Raw genomic sequence first — 18,021 nt, 5'->3', positions numbered from 1 at the left:
TGAGCGTGTGGAAAGCCCAGAGAGATTCCAAGAAGTAGTTTTCCTAGAGCAGCGCATGTGCGCTGCACTAGGCTCGACCTAAAAATTACTTTTGAATGCGCTGCTATAATTTGATTTATTAAGGTGAAATTGTTTTACAGGTCAATCAAATACAGTTTTTGAATTTTGAAAAGACTATCATCTTTTCACATGTTTGCGGTCTTTAATAATGATGGTGTTCCTAAAGTTAAGGGCCTAGTTGCTTCCTTTTGTTTAACTGAAATTAACCCTGAATTAAGTGCTTGCTGTATATTCAACATTATTTTAATGTTAGTGGTGAGTCGAGTAAACAGCAGATCAGTGCTGCTGCTCAGGGGGCCGCATGTAAAGGTCAGGAGGGCCGCATCCGCCCCCCGGGCCATACTTTGAGTATTATGGGATCAGACGTTTGACTCATTCTAGAACTCCAAGTGCTCAAATCAATTGCATTGTATTGATTACCCACAATATTGAGGGTTATCTATGGGGTTGTTTTCGTAGCCAAGCCTTGGAATAGAGCACCATTGATTAATTACTTATTATATACTAGCTTACCCGTCGCGCGTTGCTGCGATCTCCGAAGAAAGGAAATTCAAGGAAACTCGTTATGATAACAATCAATTTACATTGTGTCATTTTTATTGAAACTTATTCACTTTAATATTGAAAACATTTCAAAGTGTCGTTTTAATTCTATTTATTTATTCGAGTGCTTGTGAATACACAATTTTTTTTCCCGTCTGGTGCGTACATCAGTATTAGAAAGATTATGAGGGCCCTGGAGGGGCCGATATTTTAAAAGAAATTATGCCAGAAACCTTCGTGGGAGTGTACTCAACAACTTCCCAAAGTTTCCTGGTGATCGGATGAATGCTGTTTTAATTCTATTTATTTATTCGAGTGCTTGTGGATACACGATTTTTTGTTTTTCCGTCTGGTGCGTACATCAGTATTCAAAAGATTATGAGGGCCCTGGGGGGCCGATATTTAAAAACCTTTTATGCCAGAAACCTTCACGGGAGTGTACTCTACAACTTCCCAAAGTTTCCTGGCGATCGGATGAATGCTGTTTTAATTCTATTTATTTATTCGAGTGCTTGTGGATACACGATTTTTTGTTTTTTCGTCTTGTGCGTACATCAGTATTCGAAAGATTATGAGAGCCCTGGGGGGCCGATATTTAAAAAAAATTTATGCCAGAAACATTCGCTGGAGTGTATTCAGTAACTTCCCAAAGTTTCATGGCGATCGGATGAATGGTGTAGTAATGCATATAGGTCAAACAGACAGACAGACAGACATACATTCGTTTTTATATATATAGATATACATACAAACATACACAAACTCATAAAAACTCACACACAATAGTGTTATTTTCAGAGCTACTTTATGGTCCTTTACCAGTAATACCAAAAGTATATTTTCTCATTTATCTCTTCGCCAAACAGACTTAAAAACTGGAAAAATTCCTCGGAACCAAAATTGTTATTTCAACAACAATACAAACAACCCAACATTCACTACCAACGTACAGATATTAATGTTATGTACATTTATTATGGAAAATGATTTCCTGCTGCATTAAATAAGTGGTGGGGTCTAGCTGAGCTTCTGGCTGGATATTCTGCACTAGAGTTCCAGTGCCCCTCCCACTTCAGAGCTGTAAATTACTGCAATAGGTAGGAGGGATGGCTTTGGCACATCCATAGGTAGTAGAACTTGTGGCGCATGGAATCTCTAGTCCTGACACTGCTACACATTTTGATGAGCCTGAAAATCGACGAGCGAAGGCCCACACCATCTTCACCAGAGAAGCAAGATTTCTCCACTGTGTAGTTTAAGTGGAGGAGGCAAGATGTCACTCGTGATAGAGATGAAATTGAGAGTGCCTGTCCCTGCCATGTGCTACACATCTTAGGCACAAGAAGAGTCCCACCAGCCATACCAGAGAAACCCCTGGATATCTAGCACGGGGGTGGCTGTAGCTGAGGTTGTCACACTGATGCAATGTAGAAGTGAGGCTGTGAGTAGCAGGAAGTGGCAAAAGGATGCTACTTGGACTCCACAGTCATTGTGTCACCTCACATAATGACAGCAATATCTACTGGCTGGCCACTGAACCTAACTTTCTGTGTGCCAGAGGACAAGGGCACATGAAATGAAATAAAATGTATAATCAACGCGCACTACTACCCTAAGGTGTACAGGCATGCAACAGGGCAATGCCAGGTTAGAAGGCTGGCCAGACTTTAGAGACTCCTACAGGTTGAAAAGCCAGGTTTTTAGTTTTTTTCTAAAGCAGAGGAGGTCCGTTTCCTTTTTCAGGAATAAGGGGCTGTTCCAGAGATGGGAAGTGCTGCCTATAAAACTTCACCTGAACCATATTGCTCTTTTTGCTCTAGGAACAATGAGATTGCATGCTGATTTTGAGCGAAGGGATCTTAGCGGAAAATACCAACGAAACCACAGCTTAAAAACCTCCCCAAGAGGGTGGTCTGTGATGAATGTGGAGGTGTCCTTGATGCACCATTCCATTTAAAGAAGCTTAAAGCTAGAGCAGCAGAGACTGGAGACATTTTCTTTTTTCTTCTGAGCACTGTGTCTCTGAGGCAAAGACAAAACAAAATCTGAGTTGGAGTGTCCCTGGCTGCAATTTTGATTCACTGAGAGGCGATAACATGAGGGAGAAGACCAGGCATAATGGGAGCAAAGTGTCTTCAATTGTGGATTACTTGAGGACCTAAAAAAGAAGAATGATATGAAACTGAGAGACCTGAAGCTCGGGAAGGTAGCTAAACAGACTTAGCCGAACATTAGAAAGAATTCAGACAATGTCCTATCATCGCCCTGGTTTGTTTGGAGTGAGAAGTGGAGATATTAGACATAGCATAAAGTGCCTTTAGAGTATAGATTTTGACTATCACACTGTTGGAGAATTCTGTATATTTCTAGGACGTGGTTAAGGAGCTTTAATGATATTAAGTGCTGGGCTCTGACAATACCATAGTGCTGGAGATTTGAAGTTTTTTTTGTTTGCCAAAGGCAATCAAAAGCTTTAAAGTGCTGGAGGTGGGGCTGTGTTTGCTTACTTGAGAACCACCAAACAATGAGAAGCTTTGAAGCATGCAGCGTCCAAACTCGTGGCTTAGTATATAAAGGTTCAGGGCTTAAAAAATCCACCCGCCCGCTCGCATTTAGGGCCAGATTCAATTAGGGTGAGCTATTTTTAGGTTCTACTCGGCCTTTCTGGAGAGTAGGAACACAGACTGATTTTTTACCTCTTGTCTGAAAGCAGAGGAAATGTGACAAGATAGCAAGATTTAAATGTATCTTTATTGCTCACAAAGTGATTCAGGAATAAAATGCCTTTAAATCTTGTTAACTTGTCACATTTGCACCGCTTCCAGAAACTGAGGTCAAGTGCCTTTCGGTTAGGTCGAGTACCTTTTTCCGTTTACTAGACCTGCAGGTCTAGTAAAAATTAAATGATTTTTCGAGTCCTGAGGTAGTAAGATGCTGGTATTCCCTGATCTAAATAGAACAGAAAAAACTTGGAGGAGAGTCCTCCAAGTCATTATTATGAAGGAAATATTGGCAGCCTAAATAACAGTCTCCCTCCGGTTCCCTACCAAACTCAGAGCACCGTGAAGCGGGAGTGACTACTCCATTGATCCACAGACTGTAAGGATCTTCGGTGTAGTCCTCGGCCTCCTTCACCGAGGACTGGAAACATGCTGAATGAGAGCCCTCCAGAAGAAACTATTCAAACTGCGGCAAAACCCATATTCCACCTCTCCAGACAGACGCACATCATACAGAAGCTCATGAAGTCACACTGGCTCCCAACCCAGAAAAGATGCCAGTCAAGCTGCTGAATAGCACATACAAAGGCCTCAACAAATGCATGACCTTCCACCTCGAGAACAACAACAACACCAACTCCACCACCTTGATCGACAACCTCGCTAACCTCAGACTCAGACAACTCATCACAATACCCACCCACTCCACTGGCCACATGCTTGACCCCATCTTCTCCGCAAATTCCCATGTCTCCTTCAGCCACACAACCGAACTCCACTGGACCGACCACCGCTGCATCCACGTCACCTTCCGGAAACCCACCACGCACCACCGCCCCAACAGATCCCTCGCTGCTGCTGGAGCAAAGTCACTGAAGACCAGCTGCCTACCACCCTCGCCTGGAGCCCACCCACCGAACCCACCGATCCCGACACCGCCGCCCGCAACCTCAAACAATGGATCGACGACTGCGCCAACAACATCGCCCCCCGATCAAGCAAACCTTCAACAGACGCACCAGCAAGAAAGCCAGCTGGTTCACTGAAGACCTCCAGGCCTCCAAGCAAACCTACCGTAAACTGGAGAAGAAATGGCACAGCGAACAGACACCACACAGCTACGCAGCCCACAAGAACGCCACCCACAGTGTGGTATTGGGTTTCGTCAGGTCTACATACTCTGCAAAAACTCTCGAACACCATAGAATAGAAGTTGGCACGGAAACTGGAAATGCAAAAGACAAGTTTATTAGGACCCCATGGGGTGGTGGTACATTCCTACAGCACCCTTCGGTAATGCAAGAAGTATCACACCGAACATCGGTGTGTGACCTCTTTTATACACATTTACAGCAATAAAAAGGGTAGGCGGTATACTTTTGCACAGTTTAGGTACATATAAGGGCATTTTTGAAACACAGCCAAAATGTGGGAGGAGTTTTGGTACCACTGGTCAGTTTGGAGAACATTCCTAAGAGGTGACCGCTCATTAATCTAAATGTTCGAGTACGCATGCGTGAGCTTGACCAGTGCTAAAAATAGCCAGTTGCTGGGCAAGTTAGATGGTCAGTGGTACAGAGAAAGGACAAAAGGGCATGCTGACCACGAGACAGCATGTTCATTCAAAATGGAAGCCAGTAATACAAAATGGCCTCCGCGAACATGGTCAAGCTAATAGGGAAAGTTCGTGTAGCTGAAGCAAATGCTAACCTGATCGCTGTCAAATTACGACAGACGGCCCTTTTAGCATTTAGCTGCAGCTACCTCATAATGGAAGTAATCAGGATACTCATCATCAGCATTAATCAACATGATGTTCATTATTTCTTCGCTAACCATTTGCTCATTTTTGGCAATAGCTCGCTTGGACGGAATGCAGGCAGTAATACATACAGAACATAATGTAGGGCCACATTGAATATATAAGCAAAGGAAGAAGAGTATTCCAATGATCATACACAGGATAGTCAATAGTTTCCAACCCCAGGTACTAAGCTAAGTCCAAACCCAATTTGAGAGTGTCCATGTACCATTGTCAGGGTGAATTTCAGCAGCAATTTTGTGCAATTTAGAAATGGCATCATACACAGAAGGCGAATTATCTGGAACGTACACACAACAACTACTACCGATAATGCGGCATGCACCCCCACGATCAGCTAATACTACGTCCAGAACCATTCGGTTCTGAAGCGTTACAATTCTAGTAATTTGGAGTTCCTCAGTCAAATTCCCTAAGGCAGAGGCGGTTTCATTAGCTACAGCCTCCACAACACGTGTAAGCCGTCTTATTTTTCTGCTATTTAAGGCAGCACCAACAAAGGAAAACAGGCCTAAATTAAAATCTACATATTGCTGTAAAGAGGTGTCAGTTTGATCAATATCGTCAATCTCTAATGTTCTCTTAACCCTATTCAATATAAAATCATGATATAATACAAAATCATTATGATACATAGGCGCGGCAATAAATACAGGGGGTAGTACAAAGGATATGTAACATGTTCCTAGCCATCCAATGGGGAGAAGGTGGTAACCTTTATTTCCACAAATAAAGTAAGTATTCCGTGAGGCTACAAAGGCAATACCATTTGGTGCGTCAAATGTGAGAGTAGTATTACATTCACTTCTCCCTACCGGTATAGTACCTTTATTTTGTACGCATACATCAGCTTTGGTATAAATAACTGTAATCACATATAAACTAGACATATGTGTAAGTCTTTGATTAGTGAAAATACGAGGTGTAGACATATTGTCCGGTCGATATTCTTCCCACTCAAATTTAGTTCCTTCTGCCTGTGGGTAGCCATCTCTGTCATTATAGCAAACTTTATTTAGTCGGAAAAGTAATCCACCTTTGGTTGGCCATCTCAAAGTAAAAAGAAGAGTGTACCAAGCATTGCAAGAACCATTATGAGAGAACGGCAGAGGAATAAGTGGAGTTCCTCCTTTCTTTTGATGTCCAGGCAACATTCCACATACCCAACAGTTCGAAGTGTTCGTCATATTATGGGTGTGATGTAGAATTTGAATGAAACTGTTATTCAAATAAGTCTGTCTATGTCTCTCTTCATGATAAGGCAGAGTGAAATGAAAATGTTCAGATGGGATTGGAGTGGTAGGCAGTAAATATTCTCTTGCCGGAACCAATCGTTCTACGATCCAGGCTATTACTGCTATTACCACTATAGTCGTAACAAAAAGCACTGCACCAAGAATTCTTCTATTTCTTGTCATAGTAGGTGCCATAGTTCAAAGAACAAAAGTTTCAAAACAAAGCTAAAAAATAAAAATGAGTGCTGAGATCCGAGGTAGCCGCTGGTTTCTTCTCCAAGATTCAAGACGGGTGTCGCTACACTGGACAGAACTGATCCCCCCCCCTTGATATTCTCGGCTTCCGTTTTCCCTAACCTCAGAACGGTAACTCAACCAGTCTCGCACAAAACAACTGCTTTTCTTGGCCGTAGGTTATACTTTGCTGCACCAGAAATAGTGTGGTCCGGGAAGGCTCCCTCCGATTCGCTAGACGTAGTGGCTGGGCTCTTCTCTGCATCCAGGATGTCTCGATAATCAGACAGCACAGCGGGATTCACCAGATCCGGAGAGACACGATGACAGTGTCAGGGTCCGGTACTGAGGCAACTTCCAGGTGTACAGTGGGTTGTGAGCGCTGAGGGCGATGTGCCAGGCACGCTCCTACCCACCTCCCGAGACCCATGGTGCAAGTAGCGCCCTGTTTTAAAGTGCTGTTATACTCTACAATTGGGAGTTTTTTTGGATTGAGCAACCCGCTCTCCTTTTCTCAGCACTTTTTCACCCTTTTTTAGATTTTCACTTTCACGTCCCCTGGTTTGGGTGGACGATTAGAGAGTCTATACCGCCGGGGTTTAGTCCTGATGAATGCCGTGGTAAATTGAAACCACCCATATGGCAGAAACATGTTGACTGATGTAATGTATTTCTGAATTTAACCAATCCTAATACCTTGGCAGCTAAATTCAGACACATAATACTTTTTCTCTGTGCCTTAGGGATCACTAATTAAAATTTATTTTTCTGATACCTTTTTAGGCACTTTTAAATTGTAATTTTACCTCACAGCACGCCCTTCTCACACAACCAGCTCCGCAGTCTTTCTGGCGTCGCAGCACACCAAAGAGGCACTCGGCCTCTTTGGTGGGGCCCGATGATGAAGCATGACACTGACTAGGTCGGTGTGTGAGGGCTTTCTTTCCCACCCAAAGTGGGTGTGTGATCCTCATTTGACTCCGTTTTGTGGTTTTTTGAAACTGACCTGACCTCTCTGTTTTTGTTTATTCGCACTTAACCGGGGACTGAGAGAGTGTCCTTGAATCTCCCTACCTCTCCCATTGTTGTTATATAGTGAGTGGAATGTACCCACTGCTTCTTATTCGTGACTCGCACAGCCATCCGAGTTGCCAGCAATACTTGTTCAGGGCCACGCCACCTCGGCTCCAAACTGCTGGATCTCTCGAACGATCGGATCATCACCTGATCCCCAGGACGAAGATCATGAGCCTCTCCAATGGAAATATCGGGGAGCGCTTCTCGAACCTGTTGATTAATAGAGAGTAAATCATTTGTTAATCGTGCCAAATAATCGTTCATCATTATACAAGGCACATCATGTATTAAGCGAGGCTTAGGGACTCCCCAGATATTCATAGGCCTTCCAAACACCACTTCATAAGGTGTGAGACCAGACCGAGAATGTGGCACTGATCTAATAGACAGTAATGCCAAGGGCAAGGCGTCCGGCCATTTCAAAGACGTGGATGCCACAATCTTTGCTAGCTTCAGCTTCAGAGTTGCATTATACCTCTCTACCAAACCTGCTGACTGCGGGTGGAATACAGCGTGAAATCTCTGTTTAATTCCTAATCCTTTCAGGACATACTCCACTATTTTCCCAACAAAATGAGGACCATTGTCATTCCACAAAAATGTACAAACACCAAAGCGCGGGAAGTACTCTTTGAGTAACACCTTAGCTGTTGTCAATGCTGTATTATCCTTCGTCGGGTAGGCCTCAATCCATTTACTGAAGGCACACACCACCACTAAGACATACTTGAAATTGTTACAGCGCTCAAGCTGGATGTAATCCATTTGCAGTACTTCAAATGGTGCAGTAGGTGGAACAAACCCTCCTTTAGGAGTATAAGTCCCTTTAGCAGGATTATACAGTAGGCATATCAGACAGGTCTGCACTATTCTCTTAGCCGTGTTGGCAATCTCAGGATGCTCCCAAACTCGTGTAAGCAATTTAGTAATTGCAAGAGCTTTAACATGTGCCAGCCCATGTTTCATTTGAACCATTGCTTGTAAGTAAGCAGCAGGCAATTTCCATCTCTTCATATCTTTGCTTCGCCAACAACCCTCATCATCCAACACTCCCTCTGTTGCCCAGTTTGCAAGCTCTGCTTCAGACGCTGATTTTTGAATATCTAATATTTCCTCTCTGGCATCATGCCATCGCTCAGCCTGTGATTTTACCACATACATAGGAGAGACATTTTGTAACATGGCAGTCTCTCTCGCTATGCGATCTGCAAAAGCGTTTCCTTGTCCTATTTTGTCCGTCACCTTCTTGTGTGCACTACATTTGACTATCGCCACTTTCTTTGGACATAATAGTTCATTCAGGAGATCACGTACCAACTCTCCATGCATGATGTGTACTCCATGCGAAGTCAGGAACCCTCGTTCCTTCCAGAGTAGGCCGAAATCGTGCACTACTCCAAAAGCGTAACGACTATCAGTGTAGATATTCACACATAAACCAGCACTTAACTCACATGCTTTCGTTAAGGATATCAATTCAGCTGCTTGGGCCGATTTTTGCGGTATTCGTGCTGTTTCTACCACTGTCTTAAGTGTCATGATCGCATAAGCTGCGGAAGTCGTACCATCTGACAACTTTAAACACGACCCATCAACCCTCAGTTCCCCATCTACATCTGAAAGTGGCGTATCCTGTAAGTCGATACAACCCTTTGTTTGTTCTTCAGTTAGAGAAACACAATCATGGTGTTCTTCCTTCTGGGTCTCAGTAACAGGATATGGCAATAAAGTAGCGGGGTTCAAAGTGGCACACCTCTTCAGTGTAATATGTGGCGCCAATAGCGTTAGCTCGTATCCTGTTAAACGAGCACTAGTTAGATGCTGTGTTTTCGTTTGGTTCAGTAAAGCATCTACCGCATGGGGAACTAACACCAACAATTTGTGTGACAAAACTATTCCCTCACTCTGTCGTATAGCCATAGCTGTTGCTGCAACTGTTCGAAAACACCCCGGCAATCCTCGTGCTACAGGATCAAGTATTGCTGAGAAGTACGCACAAGGGCTCTGTTTATCCCCGTGTGTCTGCACTAAGACTGACAATGCGCACCCATCCTTCTCGTGTACAAACAATGTAAAAATCTTCGTATAATCAGGTGTAACTAGCACTGGTGCAGAACAAAGGGCTTGTCTCAATTGGTCAACAGCATTCTGACATTCATCTGTCCATTCAAGGGGAATCGGTGTAGTTTTGGACAACAATGCTAACAAAGGTTTTATAATGTGTGAAAATCCTAATATCCACTGTCTACAAAAGGACGTCAAACCTATGAAAGCACGAACATCTTTCTGAGTGCAAGGGACTGGCGTATCTCAAATTGCTTGAATTCGATCTGATGTCAATGCACGCCCCTCCTTAGACAAAAGATGACCGAGGTAGGTCACCTTTGGTCTACAATATTGCAACTTCTTCCTCGAAACCTTGTGATTATTCCGGGCAAGAAAAGAAAGCAGGGAAAGAGTACTCTCCTCACATTGTTCCTGTGTGTCTGCTGCTAATAAAATGTCATCAACATATTGAATAAGAGCCACCCCAGACTGTAGTTCGAAAGAATCAAGCTGTCTTTTTAAAGCCTGGCTATAAATGCTAGGGCTTTCTGTGTAGCCTTGAGGAACTCGACAAAATCTAAATGATTTGTTATTTAATGTGAAGCCGAAAAGATATCGGCTATCAGGATGAATGGGAATCGAAAAGAAAGCATTTTTCAGGTCAATAACAGTGAAGGTAGTGGATGTAGGTGGAATCAAAGTAAGTAAGGTGGTAATGTCAGACCCCACCGGATACTGAGGCACTACTATCTTATTAATTTCTCTCAAATCAATAATAAAACGATAGATCTTAGTGTCTGTGTCTTTCTTTAGGATCGGAAGAATTGGGCTGTTACAGACATTATAGGGGACTTCCTCCACCACCCGTGCCATAATCAAGTCATTTACGATATGTGTCAAGGCAACTTCACCTTCCCTGGAAATTTTATATTGTGCTACACGAGGCAAGGACGCTCCCTCCTTTACGGTGATACGTATAGGAGGGATAACCATCCGTCCCACATCTGTATCAGAAGTAGCCCACAAAGTATTTGGAAGAGAGGCTAACTAATCAGCCTCTTGCATGAGGCACGATCTCTCAACATCTGGATAATTCTCATTCACAATAACCCGCACCCCTTCAGGAGCGCAGCGTATAGTTGCTCGAAAATGTTTAAGCATATCAAGTCCCACAATATTATCTGGTGTGTTTGGTGATAGCAAAAACGGGCATGGGGCAGTAAACTTATCAATGTGAAATGTAAGGGGTTGAGACAATGGGCTAAGAGAGGGTGTTCCATCGAACCCTATTGATGTAATCGTTTCGCCAGACAGGGGAGCCCTTGGAACCAAGTGTTTTGACAGAGCGCTACGAGTAGCTCCTGTATCGACCAGAAACTGATCAGTAGAACCCAAAACATGTGCTGATATATATGGACCCCTTTGATCGACTGGTACTTCAACCGATTCCACACCCCATCCTACGCAATCCTATGCATATGTATTATCCTGAAACTCAGAAGACTCACCCTCAGCTATCTGATACTGATTCCGTCGGTCAAAAGTATTATGATCAGCCTGACCATGACCCCTTGTTTCAAACCTACCACGATCATTCGCTCCACCCCTCGGCCCTGAATAACTATTCCGAAACCTTCCATTCCCTCGACCACGCTGATTACGCTGTTCTCGAAGCACCGGACAATCCGAAGCCCAATGTCCAAACTGTTTACAGTATGCACACTGATCCTCGGAAATATCGGAACGAACAGAAGACGATCCACGTCTACCCCTATCATTCCCTCTCGGCTGCGTAGCGTAAACCTGAGCCAACATCACCTTCGTCTTCAAATCCTTCGCTTTCTTATCACTACTTTCCTTAGCCTCCAATTCCTGTCGTTCATAATACTGAGCCATAGTCAATAAAGAAGCAGGGGTCGCGGTGGTCCATGAACTTTCGCTAGTTTTTAACCATTTTGCAATCTCCGGTAGGAGATTAGCCACATACTTGTCAACGAACAAATGCCTGCCCGTGTCCTCTGTTAATAATTGACCACTGTAATCATGAAACGCTTCCTCAAAACGTGAAAAAAAGTCAGAGACCGATTCATCCGGCTTCTGTTTACAAGACGCCAACATTGTCCAATCAATTTTCTTAGGGGGGGACAAGAGTTTTTAATTTATTCAAAATAGCCTCCGGGAGGTCTAAAATCAATTGGCATGGCTTACACGCGGGTTCCCTATCCAAATCAGCTCGAACTAAGTCCTTCCAATCTGCACCCAAAATCGCTCGATCATCAAACTTACGAATCGCCCTCCACATATCAGGAGGCAATATTAACCCAAAGAAAAGATCAATATCGACTAAGGTCATAACACACGAAGAAATAGCACCTTCCACTCCTTCATAGAAAGCTGCAGGGTTTTTACGGGGGTCAGGCAAAGCATTCTTAAGTGCCATAACATCTGTTCTGTTCCAAGGTGTATAAACCCAATTATATATAAAATAACCCTTTGCATATGCAGACAACTTATTATCATCTGTACCTTGCCCTTTAGGAGGAACATACTAAGGCGCAGCTTCTCGCATAGGCATAACATGAACTGTCGAACTCTTATCTGCTCCAAAGATAGGACACTCTTTGGATACTTCCGTCGATCCAGACGCAGGCGAACCCGATGTCTTTTTCGCCGCCCGTAATCTCAACGTCTCATCCCGTAGCTGAACCAAACGCTGGAAAAACAAGTTCTGCAAGAACAAAAACACCTTTACGCAAATTATCACGACCAACTGATATATCCTTCGGTTCCAACTCAGGTGAATAACGTCTAAACCGTTCGACAACTTCATCTCCTAAATGATCCAGAAAATACAATCGTTCTCTTTCGGACCACTGACACATGAGGCCATCAATCTCTGAAACAGTTATAGAAGTAATATTAAGTTTTCGAGCAAACCCGCGCAATTCCGCAGCCCGATCAGCACTTAGCCTGGTGCGAGTATCCCTCCGATCATCCTCGCCCGAGTCCTCATCCGGGGCCGTAGGCGAAACATACGGAGGCGGGCAACGATCTAGCAATGAAAAATCATCTGATTCATTAGTAAGGACAGGATAAAGAGGACGTTGAATAGGAAACTGACCATTAACTTGCAAATTACTTTCTCGAGTCTCCCGCTCTTTCTTTTCCTGCAATTCCTTTTCCTGCAACTGTAAAGCTTTGTCATGAGCAGCCTTTCGCTGCTCTTTGTCTGCCAAGGCTTGTTCACGCTTCATTCGTTCACGCACCGCTTTCTCCCACATACGCACACAATCAAACATATCCTGTCTAGACCTGCGGTGAAACAAACACTGCTCCACATATTGAACCTTTCGCAAATCAAACGACCCATGTAGTGGCCATTGCAATTCACGATCAGTTTCCGTATATTTATGCCATAATGTACTATACATAATGGGGGGAGGCCAAATTTTATGTACATTTCACGATTAGGTGTCCCCTCTGGGGGAGCCGGCTGAGATTCATTTAATCGATATCTGGTACCATTTCCAAAACAGCAAATTCCTCGAAGTGTGCTTAAAACAGGCATGTCAAAATATCACGAAAACGCGATATTACATAAAATGGCACTTAATATGATATTTCACATGGTGTGCCATTCAAATAAATACAAAGTCAGAGAAATATCTCTACATACCTGTCTATGTGAGGTGCACTCCACATATAACTCAAATCATAGGTCCAAATGTTAGCTAACTCAAACAAATCCAAAAAGCCACAGTAAGTGTCAATAGACTACCTTACCAATCACAAGCTTACCAAATATTCTCAAACGTCCAGGTTCCAACTGCCAAGTTCTTTAATCGAATCAGCCAAACAGGCACTTCACGACAACCCAACCGATCAGGATCTCAGTCGAGGACCGGCGCCACCTGGAAGGTCAGGTCAGAAGGAAAGGAAAAAACACAGTGGATGCCAAGACTCGGGTCACTCAGTGACAGCGTACACGTCCCTGGCGAGTTTCCAATCCTTCGTCGCGACCACTCCTTCGGGCATCCGAGTCGCCGATGAGTCCCTTCGTGGTCGCCAATTTGTGGTATTGGGTTTCGTCAGGTCTACATACTCAGCAAAAACTCTCGAACACTATAGAATAGAAGTTGACACGGAAACTGGAAATGCAAAAGACAAGTTTATTAGGACCCCATGGGGTGGTGGTACATTCCTACAGCACCCTTCAATAATGCAAGAAGTATCACACCGAACATCGGTGTGTGACCTCTTTTATACACATTTACAGCAATAAAAAGGGTAGGCGGTATACTTTTGCACAGTTTAGGTACATATAAGGGCATTTTTGAAACACAGCCAACATGTGGGAGGAGTTTTGGTACCACTGGTCAGTTTGGAGAACATTCCTAAGAGGTGACCGCTCATTAATCTAAATGTTCGAGTACGCATGCGTGAGCTTGACAAGTGCTAAAAATAGCCAGTTGCTGGGCAAGTTAGATGGTCAGTGGTACAGAGAAAGGACAAAAGGGCATGCTGACCACGAGGCAGAATGTTCATTCAAAATGGAAGCCAGTAATACAAAATGGCCTCCACGAACATGGTCAAGCTAATAGGGAAAGTTTGTGTAGCTGAAGCAAATGCTAACCTGATCGCTGTCAAATTACGACAACAGACACCATCACCTCATCAGATCCGCCAAAAGGGCCTCCTTTAAAGACTGCCTAGACAACAATGCACACAACAGCAAAGAGCTCTTCAACATCGTGAATGAATTCTCCAACCTGAGCTCCAACACCAACGACATCTCATCTTCGCAAGACCTGTGCGACTCCCTTGCCACCTTCTTCCATCGCAAGATTACAGACATCCATGACAGCTTCAACGTCACAACCGCCCTGACAGCCACTGAGACCTCCGTCCCCATGGCCACCATCTGCACCCATCCCCTGCTCTCCTGGACCAACATAAACGACGACGACACCATCAAAATTATGAACACCATGCACTCCGGATCTCTGTCAGACCCATGCCCGCACCACATCTTCAACAAAGCCAGCACCACCATTGCACTTCATCTCCGGAAAGCCATCAACATCTCCTTCAAGACAGTGACCTTACCGGAGAGCTGGAAGCACGCCGAGATCAACGCCTTACTCAAAAAATCCAAGGCTTACCCTAAGGACCTCAAGAACTTCCAGCCCATCTCCCTGCTACCATTCCCGGCTAAGGTCATCGAGAAGACCGTCAACAGACAAGTGACCTTCTACCTCGAGGATTCAAGCAAGCCTGGCTGAAGACGGCTGAAATGCCAGAAACCGGTCCTAGAAAGCTTGTTTCCGGTCCAGGGAAGGCATGGCTTGGCAGTTCGGGCTGGACTGTTCCCATGAGGCACAGGGTCAGACTGATTTGCATATGGCCATGTCTGAACTGGGGTGGCAGAGTGGGCTAAAGAACGGTGATGGATTAAACCCAGATCTGTTGACTGGGTGTGACTGTTTGATTGGTTCAGATGCTCCGTCCATCACGACCCCCTTTTGTACCGCTTTGTTCACCATAAGTTGGCAGGGTATGCTCAGACATGAGCCCCTTGCTCACTTTGCCACTGGATTCAAGCAAGCCTGGCTGAAGACGGCTGAAATGTCAGAAACCAGGCCTAGGAAGCTTGTTTCCGGTCCAGGGAAGGCATGGCTTGGCAGTTCAGGCTGGACTGTTCCCATGAGGCACAGGGTCAGACTGATTTGCATATGGCCATGTCTGAACTGGGGTGGCAGAGTAGGTTAAAGAACAGTGATGGATTAAACCCAGATCTGTTGACAGGGTGTGAGTGTTTGATTGGTTCAGATGCTCCATCCATCACCACCCCCTTTTGTACCACCTCGAAGAGAACAGCATCCTGGACCTGTCCCAGTCTGGGTTCCGCTGCAACACCAACACCTACGCCGACGACAACCAGCTGATCCTCTCACTCACCAAGGACCCCCCACCGCCAAAACCATCCGCCACGAAGGAATAGATGCCATCGCCGAGTGGATGAAGAAAAGCCGTCTGAGGCTAAACTCGGACAAGACAGAAGTCCTCATCCTCAGCTCTACCTCTTCGGCCTGGGATGACTCCTGGAGGCCGACCGCACTGGGAACAGCACCAACACCCACCGACCACGCACCCAACCTGGGGTTCATCCTCAACTCCACTCTCTCCATGACAAAGCAGGTCAACACCGTCTCATTCTCCTGCTTCAACACCCTCCACATGCTCTGCAAGATCTACAGGTGGATCCCCACCGAAACAAGAATGGTCACCCAGGCCCTTGTCAGCAGCAGGTTGGACTACAGAAACACCCTCTATCCAGGATCCTTGGCCAAACTCCTGAAATGACTACAACGCATTCAGACCGCCTCTGCAAGCCTGGTCCTCGACATCCATTGCTGCAGCCACATCACACCCCACCTGAGAGACCTGCACTGGCTCCCCATCAACAAGAGGATCACCTTCAAGCTCCTTACCCACGCACACAAGGCACTCCACAACACCGGACCAGCATACCTCAACAGATGACTCACCTTCTACACCCCCAACCACCAGATACGCTCCGCTGACCTCACCCTCACTACCGTTCCCCGCATTTGAAGAGCGACCTCACCGGCGGCAGATTGTTTTCCCACCTTGCCGCCAAGCCCTGGATCACCCTCCCCATCCTCCTACTGCAGACCCATGACATGCTAACCTTCAGAAGACTTCTCAAGACCTGGCTATTCGAGCAGTAGTGGCATCCCCCCCCCCAGCACCTTGGGACTCCCACGGGTGATTAGTGCGCTTTACAAATGTTCTGATTGATTGATTGATTGATTCCACCAACTGACCAGACACCTACGATCTGCCTTCCTCTTCCTTGCAGACACCTCCGGATATGCTAAAGCAGTAGGGGATGACGCTCCTTCTCTCACCTGGTTGCCAAAGATTGCAGTAACCTTCGCCTGTACCTCAGGACCCCATCATTGCTCCAGGAATTCAGGAAATGACTCAAGATCTGGCTGTTCGAATGAACCGATCACTATGAAGCAGGAGATCCGTAGACACATAATACCAGAACCGGAGGAAGATCCTTCTCATACCTCGCCGCCAAGACCTGGAACACCCTTGCCCCTCCACCTCAGGTAATTTGGGTCATTGACCCAATTCAGGAAGGACCTCAAGACCTGGCTCTTCAACTGAACCTCCACACCCAGACCGATCAGCAGGCCCCCACATGTCTTGAAACCCTCACGGGTGAGTGACCCTGCTTTACAAACTCCTGATTGATTGAGAAACTCCAGCGCTTTGAGACCCTCATGGGTGATTTGCCACGTTTTATAAATCCTGATTGATTCATTGATTAATGAATGAATGAATGAGGCCATTGGATATGTAACTGTAGATATGTGTAATGAGAGAAGGGAAGTAAAAGACTGTTGGGTTATCAGCATGGGAGAGATACGAGAAGCCAAATGAGAGAATGTCACAAAAAAAATACGAAATAGAAGAAATAAAAAGAGGTAATAATTCAGGTGGGTAGAAGATGTAAGAAGAGGTGTTTTGAACAAGGTACAGAGAATGGGCCGAATAGTCAAGATCTGAATGGAAGATAGCTTTTGAGATCATAGAGCAATGGTTGAGTAGAGATTTGGTGGTTTCGAAAAAATGTTTTGATAATATTGGTGTGATTACTCCTCCTGTGGGCTCTGACTGCATTGACAATAAATGTGAGGGAATTTATTGCAATGGTGTATTCATTAACACCTGACTTTCTCCATTCTCCATCTACTTCCTCCAGAGTGGGACCAGGTCCAGGAAGCTGCTGTGGAAAACTGATGAACTTATCTGCATGGAAAAATAGACGAAGAGCTTTTACTCGATATATGTGTCCTGTCTCATAGAAAACTTTAAAAAGCCCAGCTGCTGAAAGGATGAGAATGGGAGAGCTTTGAAAGACTGAGTCTGCACTTGCGACAACAAGGTCACTCCGGCAGACTGCTGAGCGAGGTAACATTGAGTTAATGACATCTGGGAGCAGGGGAGGCTCCATCACCTTCTTCCAACAAGAAGGGAGAACCTGCTTCATTCCCTGCCCCCCTTGTGTCCCAGGGTGGTTGAGCCTACTTCTCCCGTTGACCACTGGATTTCCTGAAGAATCTCAGCTGCAAGCTCTGGAGCACAATGACTTCTACTGGAAATGGTGACAGTGACTCAGGAATTGTTTGAACTATTTTCCCAGCACTCATGATTCTAGATATTTCACCAGTGAAATCTATGATCAGGA

The sequence above is a fragment of the Lissotriton helveticus genome, chromosome 8, assembly GCF_964261635.1.
Source record: "Lissotriton helveticus chromosome 8, aLisHel1.1, whole genome shotgun sequence".
Taxonomy (NCBI): domain Eukaryota; kingdom Metazoa; phylum Chordata; class Amphibia; order Caudata; family Salamandridae; genus Lissotriton; species Lissotriton helveticus.
The sequence above is the reverse complement of the archived record's forward strand: the minus strand, read 5'-3'. Positions refer to the sequence as shown.